At 43.5% G+C, this 19,451-nt stretch overlaps 1 pseudogene; it reads left to right on the top strand.

Moving 5' to 3' along the window:
• The first annotated feature begins 9,740 nt into the window (after positions 1-9,740).
• LOC144274056 (olfactory receptor 6F1-like) lies at positions 9,741-14,150 on the top strand (annotated as a pseudogene).
• The last annotated feature ends 5,301 nt before the right edge of the window (positions 14,151-19,451 follow it).

Here is a 19,451-nt window from a genome sequence, read left to right as displayed (position 1 = left end):
ATTTATAGACTGTGGTTAATTCACCCATTTACCTTCTTTTTGTTAAGCTAAATAGATTGAGCTCCTTGAGTCTGTCACTATAAGGCGTGCTTCCTAAACTTTTAATCATTCTCATGGCTCTTCTCTGAACCCTCTCCAATTGATCAACATTCTTTTTGAATTGTTGACACGAGAACTGGACGTAGTCTTTTTCCTCTTTATGCATCCAAGAATTGTATTAGTCCTTTTGGCACAGCATCACCCTGGGAGCTCATGTTCAGCTGATTATCCACCATGACCACCAAATCTTTTTCAGAATCACTGTTTCCCACAATAGAGTTCCACGTCCTGCAAGTATGTCTTACATGCTTTGTTCCTAGATTTAGACATTCACATTTAGCCTTAGTAAAATCATATTGTTTGCTTGCGCCCAGCTTACCAAGCGATCCAGATTGCTCTGTAACCCTGTCCTCTTCATTATTAACTACTTCCTCATTTTTGTGTCATTTGCTAACTTTATCAGTGATGAGTTTATGTCATCTTCCATATCATTAAAAAATGTTAAATAGAGTTAGGATATGAACAGAACCCTCTTGGACCCCTCTGGAAACATACCTGTTCCAAGACAATTCCCTTTAACAATTACATTTTGAGACCTAACCGTGAGCCAGCTTTTAGTCCATGTATTGTGTGCCATGTTATTTTTGTATCCTTCTAGTTGTTTAGTCAAAATGTCATGCAGTACCAAGTCAAATGCCATAGAGAAGTCTATTATATCAGCACTATTGCCTTTATCAATCACAATTGTAATGTCATCAAAAATGATACCTAGTTAGTTTGACAGGATCTATTTACCATAAACCCATGTTAAATGACATTAATTATATTACTTTATTTCTTTATTAATTAAGTCCCTTATCAGTGTAACAATGCTGGTTCTGGCGGGACCCAACGGAGAGTGCCCATTCAGGACAAATTGCTTCAAGCAGGGCAGTTACAGCCCAAGGCTGGGGTTTCTGTGCACACCAAGGCAAACCAAACCAGCCAGACAGAGAAGACTTTGCTTTTACCCCACTGGCTAACCACAAGTCACACAAGCAGTTCCCTTAGACACCCCAGTTTCCCAGTATCACCACCAGTGCCACAAGTTATGAGGACAAATGGTGATGAAAACCAAGACCCCAGTAAAGGGAAAAAGCTTCTCTCCATCCCAAAGGACCAAGCCCCAGACCCAGGTCAATATACAAATCAGATCTGACCCACAAATCACGCTCTTGCCAATCCTTTAGACTCTAAAACCTAAAGGTTTATTCATAAAAGGAAAACGATATAGATGAGAGCTAGAATTGATTCAATGGAATCAATGACATACAGTGATGGCAAAGCTCTTGGTTCAGGCTTGCAGCAGTGAGAGAATAAACTGCAAGTTCAAATCAAGTCTCTGGAGGACATCCACAGCTGGGATGGGTCTTTCAGTCCTTGGTTCAGAGCTTCAGTGTAGCAAAGTCCCTCCAGAGGTAAGAAGCAGGACTGAAGACAAGATGGAGGAGCTGCAGCAGCTTTTTACAGTCTCTTGCCATGTGGTCTTTCTTTCTTTGTGCCAAAGACAAGCTGTCCATCACATGGCCTAGAAACACCTGAGAGTTCTGTCCATAGGTAGATCCCTGAATACCTTGCTGAGTCCCAAGGCGTGTCTGCCTTCTCTCAATGGGTCAATTGTATATCTGGTGGTCCTTAATGGGCCATCAAGCAGGCTAGGCAGAGCTGACACCAACTTGTCTGGGGTGTCACGGAGAAGCGTAGCATAAGTTTGCAATACAGACAGTATAGAGCCAATATTCATAATTTTAACTACAAAAATAATACACACAAATAGACAGCATAATCAGAACCAGCAAACCATAACCTTGTCTTTGACACCTTATTTGACTCCCTTTATACAAGATTTGGTGCCACTACAGGACTTTGGTTGCAACAATGATCTATACGGTCCCAGCTCATGTCAATCACCTCACAATCAGCCACTCCCTTATCTTGCCTGACAGGCCTATAATTACCTTGGTCCTCCCATTTACCCTTTTTCAATATTGGCACAACATTAGTTTTCTTCCAGCGTTTCAACAGTAAAGGCCCAGTGAGCTCCTCAGCTAGCATTTTTTAAACTCCTGGATGCGGGTTATCTGGATCTGCTGATTTAAAAATGTCTAACTTTAGTAGCTTCTGTTTAATTAGTGAGCTCCTGAGGTACTAGTGGGTTTGAGTGGGTTTTAGCCACCTCGATGCTATTGAAAATCCCACTAGGTGCCTAAAAACCTTTAAAAATCTGACCCTTAGCTGCTGTAGAAAATTTTACCCCACCCCACACAGTGACCAAATTCATTTGGTCCACAGATTTCCTAACATCTGGAGAAACAAATGATACTTTGTATTGAATTCTGTTCTTCTCAGTCCTCCTGATGAGAAACAATCTCATCATCCATGGGAGTGGACACTTCCTTCCGTATGCAAATAGCAGCAATTGGGAAATCCAGGACTCAGAGGGTGAAAACCAGCACATCAAATCAGTTTTTCATCTCTACCCCAGTCTTGATTTCTGTAGGTCACAAGAGATGCTCATGGAGTTAAACAGTTAAAATGCATTATTGGATGTTCCTTGAATGTTCAAGTCAGAATCCTAGTGCCTGAATAATTATTACCACCTCCCCTATCTCCCGAAGCCTCAATCAGCTACGACTTACAACTAGAGTTTGTCAAGAAACAGGGCAAGGGAAGGGAAGGGGATCCTGATCATTTCATCATTTTTCCCATTGACATTGGAAATGTTGATGGCACTTTTGACCTACTAATTGTTCATTCAATCTTCAGCCAGTGCTATTCCTTGTCAAAAGTCCCTCCATGCTCTTAGCTGGGATTTTCAAAGGGGCTTAAGAGAGTTTGGTACCCAATACCCATTGAACTCCATTAGGTTATGGAAACACAGTATGTAGAATTTCCCTTGATTCTGGATGTCCATATTTAAGGGATGATCTTGACTTGCACTCTGGAGAATCACTGATATGCAAATCCCATTTTAACAGATCTACGGAATTTAGCATGAAGAAGAATAGGAAGAAAAATATCCCAGTTTCCCTGAAAATTTCCTTTCTTCTAATATTAAGGTAAATGGGTCAGTCTTGTCCTCTGCTATTTTCTCCTTCATGAATCTCTGCTGTGCTCTGCGGCAGGCAGGACTTGTCTTTGTTCCTCAAAGGCTCTACGATGAACATTTTACATTGGTATATACCAAGGCAGAGAATCCTAATCTCTAGTTCCAGCACAACATTGCCAAACTTGAACTCCTAATCTTTCCCCCCAGATCCTCCCTCATTTTCCATTCTCCAGCTCATTTCAGAACTCAGCTACCCTTCCCAATACACACCTTTGGAACACTGGGGTTATTTATGTGTCTTCTTCTGAGTCCAGGACCATGATTTTTGTCTTTGGTGAAAATTTTCAGAGGCAAAGAGGGCAATTCTGTGGCCCAACTCCCATTGAAAATCCTTTGACAATCTCCCCCTTTGTATCGAACATGAAAACTGATTTTACAGTTTGCCCAGGATCAAATTCTAACAACCGAGGAACAGACGTCATGACTAGGCTTGGAAGGATTAGATTTGTATTGGTGAATGTTGGTAAATGTCGATTTCACCACACACACACACACACACACAAACTGATGAAAATGTATTTCCATCGATAATACTCAAAATTTACAGATAGGCAAAGTAAGAAAAATACTGCGGGAGAACTTATTAGAGTCAAAATCCAGTGATTTAGACTTTTGAATTAGGCTTACAAATAGATTAGTGAATGAACAGTAAAAACAGGTATGATCTGTTGAATTAAGGATATTTACTTTCTATAGTTTAACACATGATGTTGACAATTTGTGTTTTAATGGTTTATAGAGCTTTCACTTTTTGAATCTCAGTGTTAACTATCATTTGTCTGACAGTCTCCCACGCCCCACCCCCATAATTTTGTACAACTATGAACATTGAAATAAATAAAAAGTGGAGAAAATGCTTAAAAACAAACAGTGACAGTACCCATCAAAATTATAAATAATAAAAATAAAATGCTGCCAAGCCTATCCATGACATATTAACGTACAAGTGAGAACAGAACAAGAATTTCATACAGAATTATGTACCAGACAGTGCTTAATTGTCAATGCTCATTAAGTATAATCCCTAGCTTTTGTGCAATGGTTTTCATCAGTAGATCTCAACACATTTTACAACTGGAGTCAGGGTCATTGTCCCCATTTTACAAAAGAAGAAATTATAAACCAAAATAAATGTACCTGATTTTGCAGTGCCGGACCTTAGAGGCACATTCCATGCTCAGCTGAGACGGAATAAGACTTTGCCCTCAAGGATAAACGATTGATTGTCACTGTGCAATGGGATTTTCAAAGGAGTTCAAAGCAATTAAAAATTCAAATCTCCTTGTGATTCAGTGGAATGTAAATGCCTGATTCCCACAGACTCTTTTAAAAATCGTACCCATAATGATTATCCTCCTTATGCTAATCTGAGCTAGTCTGGCAAAGATAATAATACCTTGTACTTATAAACATCTTTACATCTTCAAATCACTGTCCAGTCCTAAGCTATTTTATTCTACAACAGGTTAAAAAGAACTCCCTTTGTAGCCATAACTTCAGTGTTGTTTGGAATGGGCCCAATGCCCTTCTGTAGTAAATAATTAAGCATTATCAATCCTCTGCCATATGAGGAGACATTAGGGCAGAGGGGTAAAGGATCTTGCTTAGGGATGCATCGGAAGTCAGGGGAAAAGCCCGGAACAGAGACCATCTCCTGCCTTCTAATACCCTAAACTTCATAGTTACAGAGGGCCTGATCCAATGACAGAGGATGTCAAAGTTATTCTATTCATTCACTCTAGTAGACTTGGGAAGAAATTCATGGTGCTTTTTCACCTGTAGATTTCAAACCATTTTACCAAGGTGGGTGAGTGGGATTATTTCATTTATTTACAGATGGGGAAACTGAGGCACAGACAGTTAATCTGACTTTCACACAGTAAATGAGTGACAGAGCTGGGACAAACTCCAACTCCTTATTTCCCATCTACCAGACCAGGCTACAGCTGAGATTTCAAAAGCTGCCTAAGGGATTATGGGGCAAATTCTTAAAGGCTTTTAGGTGTGTAGTGGGATTTTTCAAAGCAGCTAGGTGTCTAATACCCATTGCAATCAAGGATTTTTAGATGCCGAGATACTTCTAAAAATCTCATTAGGTGCCTAAAAACCTTTAAAAATCTGGTTCTTAAACAAACAAATGCCCGTGAAAATGAATGAGGAGTGGGTGTCCATGTGGCATTTGTGGCTATGAAAACCTAAGTCTACCTCTTAGAGAACTATCCAATCCATTTTTACATTCTTATCTATGCGACTCAATAAATTACAGCAGCAGCGAGTTCCACAGATCTATCATATAGTTATTTTCTCTTCTGCATTCAAGAGTTGAAAAAGATGAGTGAAATTTAGAAAGTGAGAAAGTAAGTGAGAGAGAAGGAAGTATGTTACAGATGAACCAATTACTCACTGGGAAACCTATTCCTTCCAACCAGATATGGCCCAGTAGGTCACTTTACCAAGTATACAAAAAATAGGTCTTAATACAAGTGGTTTAAAGTATATTTCTGGGATCCTCTCTCTCTCTCTCTCTAGTGGACCTAACTTATTAGCTTTTGCTGACAGAACTAGCCAGAACAGAGCTCCTTCACACATTATATTCTCTCCTTAGACTGAGGCGTTCTTGGATTCTGAGGAAAAAAATGCACTGCGAGCCATATTTTTTCCTCCAGCTATAAATCAAACATTTAAAGGTTTCATACACAAAATCGTCCTACTATTGCATAAATTTCTATATTGATTAGAATCTCATTGCATTACCATTTTGTCATCACCCTGCTGTCTTTTTCCCTTACCAGTTTGTTAGCCGACGGCCAAGGATGTTTGGTGAGGTGCCAGCTATGCCCGTTTATACCATCCGTGACTTTAACCGATAGGACGCACTGTCCCTTCGCGGCGGGCAGCCCGGGCTAGGCTGACGGATGCCCCAAGGTCCTAACCACCCGTGACTTTAACTGCTAGAGCTCAGAGCTCCTTCGCAGCGGGCAGTCAATACTGACTGACAGGTGCCCCAATGGCAGCACTAAGAGCCTCTCCACACCCGTGACTTTAACTGCTAGAGCTCAGAGCTCCTTCGCAGCGGGCAGCCAGGATTGACTGACAGGTGCCCCAAGAGTTTGCCCCGTGGAGGTGGCACAACTCAACGCTAGGCTCTTAGTACTCTCACCTAATGGCCAGGCTTTAGAGCCAAAACGGCTGAGGTTCTTTAATTGTGTTGGCTGCTTTACAGTAAACCAGAGAAAACAAGTCAGGCTTATGCATAAATGGTTACCAAAATTTATTAAGCTAGATTCTAATCATATGGTTACAAAATTGCTAGTGCCTACTTATTTAAATGTAGAGATGTTACACACACAAACAAGTTACAAAACTGAAGCCACAATCCCAAAGAAAGAAAACAAAGTATAGAGCTCTATTTCAAAATATGTGTACATAAAGATAGGAGATCAGGTGTGGGTGCTTCTTACCCTCCTTGCATCTCTCGATTCCAGCGGTGCCAAGCCAGGATCGGTCACTCAATTCCGCGGAAAGACGAATAAGGAACAAGGCTTAGGGACCCTCTTAGCTGCACAAGCCTTGGGAGGCTGTCACTTATCTGACCAGCAGATAGATAGTGAAAAGCACTCAAAAATCATGGTGCTGTAGGTCCCCTACTTATACCTCTGTACTCCTTTATTCTCTTTCTCCTTTCTTATGCCAAATTGAGGCTGGTCTGTCTGGGTGACGCCAGCTTTCGCAAGAGTAGTTTACACTTGCAAGGGAGAGAAACAATAAGTGTCGACTACTGGACATTTCTTTTATCAGGGTAAATATTTTCCCAACTAGGATGTTGGTGTGTGTGCATCACGCTAGTTAGTAGGGGCTAAAAGCCATGTCTGTCACAGGGCCTCTGCCTGCTGTGAGCTTAATCGTTGTATCTGCTCCCAGAGGCACATTGTAGCAGCACACCTGTGCTTTCACAGCTTCAAAGGCTGTGCTGGAATATATGTTAAGTGCCCTGTTCCGGCTTCCTCCTGTGTTTCCAGCAATGCTGGTCTGAGAGGGGGGGGGCTGGCTGTCTGGCTACACTGTTTCGTTTATGTATGGCAACTCAACAGGTCCAAGAAAGAAGACAAATTTATGTTCCTCAGAAGTGCTCTTGGGATTTGGTCTCAACAGAATTTCACTGTCTTCTCAAGAATGTGCCAAACCCCTGGCTTAGTGAGGACGGTGTCCTTGTTTAAAGAAGAGCACTGGAAGTTAGGAGACCTTGGTTCTGTGTCTCCATTGACTTGCTGATGGACCACTGTGAAATTGTTTAAGTTCTTTGTTCCTCAGTTTCTCCATTTGTAAAAGACAAAAGGCCAGATTTCTCAAGGTATTTAGATGCCTATTGAAATTTCCAGAAGCACCTCGGAACCTACAACTCATTGATTTCTGTGGATGTTAGGTGCCTCTGTCCTTTTAATAATCTCACTAGGTGACTAAATACTTTTTCAAATCTGGCCCTAAGTGGCTGCCCAAAGTTAGGCAACTACGTCCACATTTAGGCAACCTAATAGGTGGTCTAAGATACAGAAGTATAAAGCACCAGAGGCTAAAGACATTCAGACGTCTGAAGGTAGGCAGATAGGCACCTAGTGGGAATTTCAGAAGTACCTATGCAGGTTAAGCACATAACTCCAATTCAATTCAATGGGGTTTAGGGGCCTAGGCCTTTGAAAATCCCACTAGACACCTAATAACCTTTGAAAATCTGGTTCTAAGACACTTTGGTGCTTTTGAAATATTTGCCTCTAGTCTACACAAAAAGTTGTACTGACATAATGAAAGGTGTGATTTTATACCAATTTAGCTAAAAGAGTGCAACTTTGTATAGGGATATTATATTGGTTTAAACCTCATGTATATCAATTTTCAGGTGCAAACTGAACTGATATAACCAGTTTTCAACCTAAAGAGTCCACAAAGGCACAAAAGTTGCAGTGGACTAAATAAACATATTGAAGTTAAGTTGCTGTGTCTTCTCTGTATAGACAAGCCCTAGGGCCAGATTTTTAAAAGTATTTAGGCACCTAGTGGAATTTTCAAACCTTCTAGTTGCCTAACATCCATTGAAATCAATGATTTAGGTACCAAGGTGCTTTTCAAAATCCCACTAGGTGCCTAAACACCTCAACTAATCTGGCCACAAATCACTTTTGAAAATAGGATTGACAGTTAAATTTTCAAGTGCAGCTAATTGCCTAAAGAGCCAATGAGACTTAAGCTCCTAAGTCACCTAGGTGCTTTAGGAAATTTTACCCTAAGGCTCCCTAGTGTGCTTGAATGTAGTATAGTTTGAATTCTAGGGACTTCAATGGAAGTTAGACACCAAGGTGCTTTTGAAGATCCTGCTAGGCACCTGTTTGTCTCTTTAGCACCTTTATACCTTTGAGGATCTCAGCCCTGGTGCTTAGCTATCCAGTTCCACCGGGTTGTCATTGTGCTCATGAAATCCTGAACTGCTCAGAGCATTTGCCATCCACAGTGTAATATGCCGAGTTTCTAAAACACCTTCAGAAAAAAATACCAGGTTCCTAGTGCTGGCCAAAATATGGCCATTCACATGAAATTTACTCAGTGAAAATTACTGAGCAATATCAGGCATCATCCTGGTAAATACAATGGGAATTTGCTGGGCTAAGGACTGAATAAAATTTAAGTCAGGGGTAAAATAATTGCTGAAATTATGCACCTGATCTCCCTTCCCCTTCCAGAGATTTAGGCTGGGATTTTCAAAGGCGACTAAGGGAGTTAGGTTTCCAACTCCCATTTAAATTAATGAAATTTGGGCACCTAAATTCCTTTAGGCACATTTGAAAATACCAGTCCACTTTGGCATGGACTTAATTGAGGCAGGACTGGCCCCTAAAGCAGAAGCTACTCCCCATAATAGTGTAATACATGTGCGAAGAGAATCAGGATCTGTGACTTTATGGCCCTCAACTCAGTGAGAGATTCATGATAACATCGTTAGGCTTGGCAACATGGACACCCCATTCTAAGTGATAGGTCAGAGCTCCTAATGTAAATGAGCTGCAAGGATGAGAGCATGTGTGTTTGTGGCTAGAATACAGAAATTGTGACTTATTGCAGTTCAGAGCCAGTGGGCAGATTCCGTACGCCTTAGGGTGAAAATCGTCCTGTGCAGAGAAGTACTTACCTTACACCTAACCCTCACAGAATCACTTAAGGAGGTCTTCAGTAGTGCAGCGGCTGAATTCGATTCCTCATCTCAGCATGGGACACAGGACCAAAGACATAGGTTGACAGAAATCTACAGCTGATATAGTGAGTTGATGACCTGTATGATATGAATTAGTAAGTCTTTGCTCACATTGTGGTGGAGAAATATCAACATTGCATTTGTCACCAGTTTGCACCCTGTTGTTGGAGTCTAAGGAAAGCATCTGTAACAGTGACCAGTGCCTGGTGTTGGAAGAGTCCTACACATGGGTCTAGTCTGGTGAAGAAATGTGGACAGGCCAAGGTAATACTTATGCTAAGCTCACTGGCTTCAGCCAAGTTTTTGCTCGACATGAGTGTTGCTTGCAAAATTCGTCCGAGTGGAGAGACTTCTTTAAAGAATGCTTACAGCGGCTCGGTAAGACAAAGGTGTTTTGTACTGTGTTGAAGGACATAGATAAAAGGAATTTAATCAGTACAATACATAAAAGGTATTGCCAAAACGTCCCTGTATTGTGAAAAACAGAAAAGTCCCTATATTTGAGTGATACGATCCAAGTAAATAAACCAATTGGAAAAGGGACACGATGACATAAAAGTAGCCTGGACAGAAAAAGTTTTGTAAACTGAAGCCTGCACATGTATATACTATGGGTTAAGTAAGACACAATGCTTAATGTTGATTGGATGGTCAGATAACGTGTAAAGGTATAAATATGCTAGAGTGTAAGGGAATAGTCAGACCCTCATAGGAAAAATCGACAGTGACTACGCCCCCAAGAGAAGGTAATTGGGCAATATCTTTTTCTGTATATCTGTCATTCATTGCTTTTCCATGCATTACCAGCAGGAGAGTGAGTTTGTGTGTGTATGGGGGTGGGTTTTTGGAGGGGGGTGAGGGAGTGAGAGAACCTGGATTTGTGCAGGAAATGGCCTAACTTCATTATCATGCACATTGTGTAAAGAGTTGTCACTTTGGATGGGCTATCACCAGCAGGAGAGTGAATTTGTGTGGGGGGGTGGAGGGTGAGAAAACCTGGATTTGTGCTGGAAATGGCCTAACCTGAAGATTACTTTAGATAAGCTATTACCAGCAGGACAGTGGGGTGGGAGGAGGTATTGTTTCATATTCTCTGTGTATATATAAAGTCTGCTGCAGTTTCCACGGTATGCATCTGATGAAGTGAGCTGTAGCTCACGAAAGCTCATGCTCAAATAAATTGGTTAGTCTCTAAGGTGCCACAAGTACTCCTTTTCTTATTGCTTTTATGGTAATTGTAACGTGCAGGGCCTTGCTTTTGGTTCAAAGAAAGGTTTGAATGAATAAACCTGACTGTCTCAGTCTCGAGTGTATGGTAATCCTCACCAAATTCTCATCCTTCAGAAAGAGCTGTAAGAGGCCACATGCAGAAGCAGTTATGGGAACAGCCTGCCCATACTGGAAGTTTCTTCTGTTAGTACAAGCAAAAGTGAACAAGAACAAATGTAATGCATGATAGCAACTGCGAGCTGAACAGAAATTTCAGCCACCCACGGGATCATAAACTGTTCCTCAGAAAGTACCTCATGTGTGACTTTTTCATAAGACCTCAGAAAGGATGTAAACATTCTGTGGAGAACTAATCATAAGGGAGTTTGCAAACATACAAAATAACTCTTCCTCTCCCAAAGACCTTGTATTTTCCATCAATATCTGAAGCAACCACCAAACTTGATCTGAGGTTAGAAAATTATTTTAACTTTGTTAAAAGGGTATTATCTAGACCATCCCTGACAGTTTTCAGAGTAACAGCCGTGTTAGTCTGTATTCACAAAAAGAAAAGGAGTACTTGTGGCACCTGACAGTGTTTGTCTAACCTGCTCTTAAAAATCTCCAAAGATAGGGATTCCATAACTTCCCTAGACAATTTATTCTAGTGCTTAACTACGCTGACAATTTAGAAGTTTTTCCTAATGTCCAACCTAAACTGCCCTTGTTGCAATTTAAGCCCGTTACTTGTTGTTCTACTTCACAGGTTAATGAGAACAATTTACCTCCCTCCTCCTTGTAACAACCTTTCATGTACTTGAAAACTGTTATCATGTCCCCTCTCAGTCTTCTCGTCTCCAGACTAAACAAGCCCTTTCCCTCCTCCCCCCCCCCACGCCCCAATCTTCCCTCATAGCTCATGTTTTCTAGACCTTTAATCATTTTTGTTGTTCTTCTCTGGACTTTCTCCAATTTGTCCACATATTTTGGCCAGCACTAGGAACCTGGTATTTTTTTCTGAAGGTGTTTTAGAAACTCGGCATATTACAGTTTTGCTGTATTTGTGGGGCTTGCTGTCTGTTGCTTAGCACAGGTGTCTAGGAGTGAGGGTACCTGGATTCTGTGCCGAGCTCTTTTAGGGATGTGTAGAATAGCTGTTGTATCAAAGGACCAGGAATCAGTACACTTGGGTTCTATTCCCATTCTTTGAGGGGAGTTAGGATCGTGGTTGGAGCAGAGCGGGGGCTGAGAATCAGGGCTCCTGGGTTCTATTAACGGTTCTGGTTGAGAAGTATGTTCCACTGACTAAACGGAGAGAAGAATTGCAGACTCCTGGCACAGCTGGTCAAAAATGTTTGAAATTCACAGTTTTGAGGAAATTCTTCATCAGAATTTAAAATTCTGATAAAAAAGGGATGCATTTTTTGTGATTTTGTTTAGGAAAATTGCTTCCTTTGTTCTTTGGTCCTCTCTAGCCCTGAGCTTTGCTGTAATTGGCGCATTGCATGGCCTTGCACACCTCAGTCTCAATTGGTCAAAGGAGGTTGCAACTGACTCATTTTCAACCACCCAAAATGAATGCAGGTTTATATATGTAAATGGTTATTTATGCTCCAAAATTGAGTAGCTGTCCTCTTAACTGCAACTTTGTATAACATCCCCACTCCAACTTGGGACTTCAGCAGGCTTAGAACCTGAGACTTTCTGCACAAAAAGAATTAAATGTCCTCTTGCATTGTAGGAAGGAAATTGACAGGTACAAATCTCATGTGTTCAGTATTGACCTAAGTCTGCTCCCACTGACTCAATGACAATAATCCTATTGACTTCCTTCCTCGGGAGCAGAAATAGGCCTATACTGAGAACTTTTGAAAAGCTCACCCTATTTAGCAGGGATTTTCAAAAGAGACGATGGGGTTTTGTTCACTTCTAAAGGAATCTCAGATTGTGCTGAATGCCTAACACCCATAGGTCTCATTTGAAAATGATTTGGCTCCTGAATCCTGAAGAATTTACAGGAAAAATGTTGTTTCTTCTGTTGACATTTTTCAGGGTTTTGTCAAAAGGACAACTCCCATTCCCGCCCCCCCCCCACACACACACCCAGAAAACAACTTTTTATTTGAACATTTTCAATTTAAAACAACAAAAATATCAATTAAAATAAAATCAATCTTGGGCTTTGGATGCTGACCGTGGAAAAAACATGTTTCATTGACAAAAACTAAAAATTGTGTTTTTCAAGGAACACCTGAAAATGGAATTTCTATCCGGAAAGTTTCTTTTTGGTCCAAAAGCCACTTTCCACTGGAAAAAAAGTTTCCACAGGAAAATTTAGGACAAGCTTAAATTCACCCTGTGAGCAGGAAGGCTCCAGAAATGTAATAGCAATAGGATATTTTCAGCCTTAAACCATTATTTCCTGCCTCTTTTAATTATCTGCTCTTTCTGTGCATCAAAATCATCTGTAACCCACAAAGCCACGGTTGTGTTTAATCAGTTTAATTTCATGTCTTCATTTGTTTTGGCAGGTAAAGCTGACCGCACTGGAAAAGGGCTATCACACCAGTGTGAAGGAATTTATTCTCCTGGGATTCCCTGGGACCCAATATTTGCAGATCTCGCTCTTTGTGCTCTTCCTTGTCACAGGAAATGTGGCGATCATAGTCCTAGTGGCAACCAGCCGTCCCCTTCGCACCCCAATGTACTTCCTTCTCTGCAATTTCTCCTTCCCGCAGGTATGGCAGACCACAGCTTGTATCCCAAAGACGCTTGCCAACCTTGTGTCCCAAAGCAAATCCATCTTCTTCGTCAGCTGTGTCCTACGGATGTATTTTGTTTTCTCCCTAGGATGCACAGAGATTTTCTCTTGGCTGTCATGGCCTACGATTGCTATTTGGCTATATGCTATCCTTTGCTCTACAGCTCCATCCTGAACAGCACCTTGACTGCTCAGCTGGCTGTTGGCTCTTGGTTGTGTGGTTTCCTGGCTATTTCTGTCCCAGCATTTCTGATCACCAGGTTGTCCTTCTGTGCCCTAATGTCATCCATCACTTTTTTGGGGACATAGCACCGTGGATAGTTCTTTCCTGCACAGATACCTACCTTATTGATCTGGTGGCCTTTATCATCTCCTTCATCTTCATCCTGGGCTCCTGTGTCATAACCCTGCTCTCCTACATTTACATCATCTCCACTGTACTGACAATCCCATCAGATAAGGAATGGAGAAGGGCCTTTTTAACTTGCTCTTCCCATCTCACAGTTGTGATTATCTGGTTCGGTTCGACCATTTTCCTACATGTCAACCCTTCCATGCAGAACTCATTGGAATTGACCAAAATAGTCACCGTCTTGAATACTATTGTCACACCCCTGTTGAACCCTTTCATCTACACACTGAGGAACCCAGAGGTAAAAGAAGCCCTGAGACATGTATTCAGGGAAGCGATGTTTTTCAAAATGTGCTGGAGGTCATTGGCTGTCACAGAAAATGTGGTGAAAGAAAAATGAGTCTGCACATGGAAGATATACCAAAATTGATTGGGTACTGAAAAAACAACAACAATCCCTGAGGGCCAGAAGTCTAAAGATAATTAGCTGCCCAACTCCAGTGGAAATCAGTGTGAGTTAGTTGACTAAATACCTTTAACAATCTGGTCCTTAGTGTCTCACATCCTTGAACATTTACAGCCAGATTGTTAAATGTATTTAGGTGCCTAATGGGATTTTCTATGAGTTTTAAGGGCCTAGATACTTTTTAAAACCCCACTAAGCACCTAAATACCTTTCAAAATCCAGCCCTTATGCATTATTATCCTCTTGCTTTGTATTTAATTTAAAATGAAACAAATTGCACATGTGCCAATTATTTATTTCTATTAAAGCCTGGCCTGTGGAGAGGACAGAGATATCAACAGGCTTGGCAGAATTCAATTTTTATTTTTTATAATTTTGACAGAGAATATCAAGGTTTATTTGTGAACATTTTTTAAAAAAAATATTGTCTATTTGTATTTTCACACTTGTGGGAAATTACTGTGCCGTGTCAGACAACAAGTTGGGTCAGAGAATAATTATTTAACGACAACTGGTTTTTTGGACCTTTTTTTTTGGGGCGGTTGACGTTCTGCGTGGCGAAACTGGCATTTCCCGACATTTACTGATAAAAATTTAACCCTTCCAAACCGAGGTAAGATAAACCCACAGGAACCTCAAATCAAGACCCCAGTGGATTTTGAAGGGGATTCAGAATAAAGTTCTGGTTCCAGTTCCAGACTGGGTAAAAACCCAGATGGGTATTTTTGTAGGCTTCTTTTTTTCTTTGTTTTTAGTACACGGGCATTCCAAAATTTTGGAAAGATTGATTTCACACGGATTCTGCCGGTTTGGACTGAAAATATGTGAGAATAGCTTACAAAATTTTGATGATGTCAAAACTGAATCCAGAATCTTAGTCCTGATTCACCTTTAAAATCACAGTGTGAGTGGAGGGGGATCCCCACCTCCCACTCCCTGATACCCCCTCACCCTCGCTGCGAGCATCTCAGCAAGGAGAGGAGACGTCGTTAGAAATCATGAGATTGGCTTTAAATAATAAATGTTGGGTTCTTTTGATTTGCTGTCTGGTTTTTGAGTCTGTAGGGTGCACTTCATGTTTTTATGCTTTTCTCTGTAACCATGAGTGTGCCCTGGTGGCAAGAGGACTGGACTGTAACTAGGAGAATGAAGTGAGCTGTAGCTCACGAAAGCTTATGCTCAAATAAATTGGTTAGTCTCTAAGGTGCCACAAGTCCTCCTTTTCTTAGTTCTATTCCTGGCTCTGCCATTGGCTTGGTGGATGACTTTGGACAGGTAATGGTGTTAGGGGGCTGTATAGTCTGCAGTCCATCAGGAAGTGAGTGGGTGGGTGGGTGTGTGGGCAGGGGGAAATGGGAACTGTGGATGGGGAAATTGGAATCATGTTTGGCTAACGGCAGGAATGGGAAGAGGGAGACAGGTGTAAGGCTCTGTGGTATCAGAGCTGGGAAGAGGGACACTAAGGAAGGAAACTGGAATCATGCTTGCTGGAAGTTCACCCCAATAAACATCAAATTGTTTGCACCTTTGGACTTCGGGTATTGTTGCTCTCTGTTCATGCGAGAAGGACCAGGGAAGTAAGTGGGTGAAGGAATAAGCCCCCTAACAAATGGCTTCTCTCTGTGCCTCAGTTTCCACATCTGTAAAATGGGGATAATGATTCTCACCTCCTTTATAGAGTGCTTTGTGATCTATGGATGAAAAGAACTACCGAAGAGAGAGGGATAATGATTATGTAAAAGAAAATATGAAAGCTGATCTGTTGATTCAAGCAGTTGAGATTTGAAGAAAAACAACAAATATTGTGAGACAGACATTAAAAATCATAAGAAGATCCTAGCCCCACTGACGTCAATGACAGAACTTAATTTCAGTGGGGCCAGGATTTCACCTTACATTGTCCAGAATTTTATCTTAACCCAACATTCAAACCCTTTGAGGCTTGCCTGCTGTCTTGGGCCAGACCTTCAACTGCCAATTTACAGTAGATTAGCATCCAGTCTACCAAATGGACTTAAAACATACGGATGTGCTATGTACAATTAATATCGCTTCATAAAATAACATGGAACTGGTTAAGATTTTGTGCCATCTGATTTACCTAATATTCACATAAAGATCATTGTAAGTGGTCACTCACTGATTCACATAAGCAGTGTCCATGTTTCCATTGAATCTTGAGCCCACTGAGTTTCATGAGTGTAAATTCTAACGTTTCCATGCACTCACAGGTGTTAGAATCATGAAATGCCTCCGAAATGTGGTGCTTTTGTGGATAGCTGTCACTTTGGGCCTGGTGGAGGCTGTTTCAAAATGTTAAAGGTTATGAAAGTAATATGTACAAGGAAGATTATGTCCCCAAATCGTTCTTAACCAATTTAGTTTATTCTGTGAATTCTACTTTTGTGAGACACTATGCACTTGATCAGTCTGGATTTATTTATTGTTGGAATACCTAGATAGTACGATAAATTAGATTAGACAGATAGATGTGTCTGGGGACACAGAGAGAGATAATTTTTGTTAACTGTGATCTCCATACAGTTAATACACCTTCATTTCCCCTGATACTTGAATAGAATTTTACTGGTAGCTTTGGTTTCTCTTGGCAAACATGGATGTTTCAAATGGAATTTCTAGATTGTGCTTCACTGGACCATCGGAGCACCTGAAACAATTCCGGAAATATCCTTTGATGGTTCACAAGATAAAAGAATAATTCAAGCTACTGATTTCACAACATACTCAACTCAGTGTACAGTGATAGCAAGACACAGAAACACAGCAATTAATGTGAATGAGGGACCTGATCACCTCATACGATATGATTTTTATTGTGCGCTTTTTGTCTAATATGCAATATAAATCTCAGGCTCATGGTTTGAGGATCTGAGTATTTAAATTAAAGACTTATTTATCCTTCCTATGGAGTGATTATCAAGTTGGGATACAAGCTTGGGTATTGATGTTACAAAGGGACATTGGACCAAATTCACATCTGGTGTAACTCACTTGACTTTGGAGAATTTGCCCTAGTGTCTCACAGGAACGGAGTGGGTGGACAAAAATCTCCTTCAACATGAGCCCTATATAAATACAAAAGAGGGATACACATTACACTTTAAAGTAAGAGGACTGCAGTTACAGTGCAATGGCCCTCTGAGCTGAGTGGTGACTGCGCCTAAGGCTGTGACTTCCTCTGCCTCCATCAGAGGGGAAGGGCCCGTCCCCCTCCCTGCACCCAGATGGGGCCGGTGGCTGAGTTGAGAACCCAGCTCCCACCCCAGAGCAACCAGCTCAGGATGGCACGAACTCTCCTTCTGCTTCTGCTGGGTAAGTGACCTCCCTCAGCCCGCATCCCTTTGTCTGTCTATCTGGAGATACCCCCGCCCAGCATCCCTCCATCCCTCTGCACCCCCATCCCCTCCCTGGAGCTCTCTTCTCTTCTCTTCTCTTCTCTTCTCTTCTCTTCTCTTCTCTTCTCTTCTCTTCTCTTCTCTCCTCTCTCCAGATTCTCCCCAGGCTGGAGTCCCCCGCAGGTAACAACCTCTTCTCTCCTTGCTGAGAGGCTTGCAGCGAGGATGAGGGGGTATCAGGGAGTGGGGCGTGGGGATCCCCCTCCTCTCACACTGTGATGTTTGGAATTGCAAGGAAGGGGGGATCCCTGGGTGCCCCCCGTGTCATCCCCTGGGTGGGTCAGGCTGCCCCGTTCACAGGTGCCTCCTATGAACCTGCCCCAGCAGCAGCTACGGTCCAGAGCCACTTCCGTGGGGGTGGAAGAGCGACCCCAGCTGATGCCTGCTTGTGGGGTCCATTTGGTGGGTCCCAGCTCTGGCCGTAGGGGAGAAGATGCCCCCATCCCCCTGGGCACTACCTCACTGACAGCCTCAGCAGCGAGAGAGAGGTCTGGAGGGGCCATGGAGACTGACCTCCCACCTCCCCATTACAATGATTCCCCCCTGGCCAGAGGTCCGTGGGGGTGGGGCTGTGTGTGGAGGGGGGCCTCTCTCTGCCCCAGCTCTGGGCTCCCACCCACAGAGGACTCAGGGCCGGGGGGGCAGATCCAGCACCATCCAGCGGGACATTAAAAGCAGGTTCTGCAGAGACCCCAGAGGAAACGCAGTGGGTGGAAAAACTCCCCCCTGCCTTCCCCACATCTGGCCGAGCTTCCTCATGTCTCTCGGATGCCTTTTCGCTACTGAGAGGCAGGTGTGATGGTCGACTGACGGATTCTCCCCCCTCTTCCACCACTGCCCCTGGATGGAGAGTGTGGGGTGAATACCCTGATGGGAAAGGGGTATCTTGGAGTTGAAACATTTGCATCCACAATCCTCCCCGCTTTTTGCACCATAAAGGGGCAGGAAGGAGCAAGGGGCAGTTTGGAGACCCCCTCTCCCCAGCCCCAGTTCAATGGGGGGACATGGCAGGATGTGTGGAGCGAAGAGTTTGCAGACAGTCCCTGGCTCCCGGGTGGACGGGCGGCGAACTGTGCAGACGGTCCCTGGGTTATAGAAGCTGGGGACGGGGAGCTGGCAGATGCTCCCTGGCTGGGTTGGGTGGGGGTGGTGAGGCGTTTGCAGACGCTCCCTGGCTGGGTTGGGGGGGCGGGGGGGTGAGGCGTTTGCAGATGCTCCCTGGCTGGGTTGGGGGGGGCAGGGGGTGAGGCGTTTGCAGACGCTCCCTGGCTGGGTTGGGGGGGCGGGGGGGTGAGGCGTTTGCAGATGCTCCCTGGCTGGGTTGGGGGGGGGGGTGAGGTGTTTGCAGACGCTCCCTGGCTGGGTTGGGGGGGGGGGGTGAGGCGTTTGCAGACGCTCCCTGGCTGGGTTGGGTGGGGGGTGAGGCGTTTGCAGACGCTCCCTGGCGGGGGGCGGGGCTCGCGGGGACACTCTCCCTCCCAGCCTGGCTCCGGGCTTCGCTGCTCAGAGACCGAGCGAGAAGGTACCGGGGGTGCGGATCGGGCCCCAGTCGAGCCCCCTCCCCTGGGGGGCCTGGCCCCGCCTTCCCCTCCGTATCCAGGGCCCCCCACCCCCTGGTCTGGGCCCATCCCCCGACTCAGGGCTTCGCCCCTGCAGAGTCTCCCCGCCCTGGCTGCGGGGCCCTGCGTGCCGGGGCGGGTTTGGGGGTGTTTGGAGGGAGGTGACCCCGAAACGTTTCTGCTCCGTCGTCCCCCCCATCCACCCTCCCTTTCCGCGCTTCTCCCTGCGTGGGTTTCCCAGGGGCCATCCCCGTGGCGCC

The sequence above is a fragment of the Eretmochelys imbricata genome, chromosome 14, assembly GCF_965152235.1.
Source record: "Eretmochelys imbricata isolate rEreImb1 chromosome 14, rEreImb1.hap1, whole genome shotgun sequence".
In the NCBI taxonomy this organism is placed as follows: Eukaryota; Metazoa; Chordata; order Testudines; family Cheloniidae; genus Eretmochelys; species Eretmochelys imbricata.
The sequence above is the reverse complement of the archived record's forward strand: the minus strand, read 5'-3'. Positions and strand labels throughout refer to the sequence as shown.